Raw genomic sequence first — 3,127 nt, 5'->3', positions numbered from 1 at the left:
CCCCCTCAGAATCTGAATCACCACGATCAAATATCGGCATATTCTCAGATTCTTGATTATCATTCTGATCCGTCTGATTATCTTGAGTGACTTCATTTTGTTGGACATCATCGTGTTCACCAGCATTGCTTGGACCTGCTTCATCGTCATTTGAAGTTTGTTGTGGTCGCCTTGAATACTCAGCTGGGAACCTTTCCTGAGATGACTCGTACTCCCTCAGAATATCCAACTCATCAAAGAAATCTTCTTCTTCTTCTTCTTGTTTTTCTTTCATGTCAAACGAATCCCACAAAGTGTCGTAATGATAACGCCATGAATCTCCAGGATTCTACGGCGGCATTGTATTACCTTGACATTCAACATTTGGAGCTTCAATAATCCGTTTCTCACTTGGAATGAAGACACGTCGTAAAGGACTTCGGACCAAACTTTCCAAAAGGCTCTAGAACATTACAGGGTGACCCGAAAGGTTCAAGATACTTCAAATTAGGCTTACGGTTATTGATCAACTCAAAGCATGTTTTGTTGAACTTCTTGACAGTGAGAACTCTGTTGAGCGTATAGCATGCGGCAGAAACAGCTTCAGCCCAAAAATGTATCGGTAACTTTGAATCTGCGAGCATTGTTCTAGCCGTCTCGATTAGTGTCCGGTTTTTGCGTTCTGCGACTCCATTCTGCTGTGGAGTGTACGGAGCACTAAACTCATGCAATATACCTCTTTCATCACAAAATTCTTCCATCTTACTGTTCTTGAATTCAGTACCATTATTACTTCGAATTCTTTTGATACGCCTTTGGTACAGATTCTCAATCTTCTTGAACAACACCATCAAACTATCATACGTTTCATCTTTTGACTTCAAAAACGATACCCACGAAAATCTGGAATAATCATCAGTAACGACCAAACAATTGTAATCTCCTGTAATACTTTTGACATTCACAGGACCAAACAAATCCATGTGAAGTCTTTCCAGAGGTCTTGAAACTGAATATCCATGCTTTGTAGGGTGTGACTTTTCCTTCTGCTTGCCTTTGATGCAGCTAATGCACTCCTCTTCCGGATGAAAACCTTTCATATGAACACCCAAAACTAAATCATTATGCACCAGGTGATTCATCTTTCGTAGGTGAATGTGACCCATTTTCCTGTGCCACAATCTCGATTCTTTCTCCGTTGCTCTAGACACAAAACAATGAGCCTGGCCCGTGGTTGTAGTAGCTACGCTCATGTCTAACATGTACAGATCATTGACTCTTGGTGCCCTCATGATAATCCATTCCTCAGGGATAACAAATCCTGGCTTCAAGATCAAACATTCTTTGTCAGTGAAGTAAGTGGTATACATCCTGTCACAAATCTGCGAGATACTGAGCAGATTATTCTCCAGCTCAGCAATGTAGTTAACTCTTTCAAACGTCACAATCCCATTGGATAACGTTCCTTCACCAATAATCCTACCACCTTGATTACCCGCAAATCCTACATAACCTCCACTAAAATTCAGAACATCATACAGCAACGCTGTCTTCCCTGTCATGTGCCGAGAAGCTCCACTATCCATAATCCATCTTGAAATGGATCTTGGAAGCTCCTGCACATACCACAAACACTTTAGTTAGATTTGGAAGCTACCCAAGCATGCTTCGACTTAGGTAACTCAACTTTGATGTGAGTTTTTCTAGTGTAAAGTGGCAGAAAATTTTTATCATTCATTTTCAAACTTTCTTCAGACCTAACCTCAACCTTTTTATACAGAAAAAAATTCATCTTTTTGTGGTTGACCAGATGGTTGGTCTTTCTTTTGAACATTTTTCTTTTGAGATTTTTGCATTTCTTTTTCCAGTTTCACATAATAATCCAAAGAAAGTTTTTCAATCTCAGAAACCTTTGGTTTAGAAACACTTTCTTTCTTCTGTTCAACAACTTTTGGCTTCCATGTTTGTTGAGATGATGCAACCCGTTTGTAAAATTTGTCATTTTTAGTTACCACCTTCTTAACAGATTCAGTTTTGATTTTGGTGTTATCATTTTTCAAAACCTTTTTCTCAACAACCAATGGAGCTTTTCCTTTCCCATCGACTTTCTTTTTCTGAATCTTCACAGCTTCAGTCTTAGACTTCAAATTGGTACACTTTCTTGCAATATGTCCAACTTGATTACATCTGAAGCATGTTCAAGTGTCAGCTACTCGACTTGTGCCTTCAGACTGAGACTGTGAAGCTTTCTTCTCAAAGAATTCTTCATCTGATTTTGAAAAGATTTTCGACTCTTCATCAGACAGTGAACTTGAACTATTCACAAATACTTTCTTCTCAACAAACTTCTTGTTTTGAACTGTAGGACCGTTACTGACAGTCGTGTGAGTCAATCAGAGCTAGATACTACTAATAATGCAGCGGAAATACAAAATCAGCATGAATCAAAGTAGAAAATGAGTAGAAACATAAGCAAATCACTTTAAACTGGTTTTCTCGTTAATTCTTCAAGAAATAGTCGAGCAGCAGTTCGGCTACACAGTAAACATGCGCGTACAAAATGAGAAAACACAACTACTATATATAGGGGATGGGATTTCGCTCCAATGACCATGTGCCATTTGGGGCGAAATCAGATGCTAGTGATTTCGCTCCAAATGACACATTATCATTATGAGCGAAATCAGTACATTAAAATCAAACTTTTACATATTGACCCCCTATACATTACATAATTAACATATCTAGACCCTATACATGAACAACTAAGACTAAGACGCAGGCTTTGGACATTCGTGCACCAACAAACTCCCCCTTGGATACAGCCGCAGTCTCCAGTCTTGGTCTTCGGGTCTTCACAGGGACTTCAACTTTTCTTCATGCTGCTTAGGCTTCTTTCTAAGCAAATTTCTCACCCTGTCGTTCTCTTTCTTTCTTGCCTTCTCTTCTTCAGCTTGAATGTTCATCCACGTTCCTCTCTTTTCTTCAAGCTTTCGACGTTCACGGTCAGCTTTTCTTTTCATCTTCTCATCGAGCGACCACCAAGATGACTTCCATTTACTCTCAGAATTGATACCTTTCTGAAAGCAAAGAGTAGCAACCGGTTGAAATTGCATAGCCTGCTCTTTATCTTCTGCCTGATAGTGAA

This window comes from Helianthus annuus, chromosome 3 (genome assembly GCF_002127325.2).
Source record: "Helianthus annuus cultivar XRQ/B chromosome 3, HanXRQr2.0-SUNRISE, whole genome shotgun sequence".
Classification (NCBI taxonomy): Eukaryota; Viridiplantae; Streptophyta; class Magnoliopsida; order Asterales; family Asteraceae; genus Helianthus; species Helianthus annuus.
The sequence above is the reverse complement of the archived record's forward strand: the minus strand, read 5'-3'. Positions refer to the sequence as shown.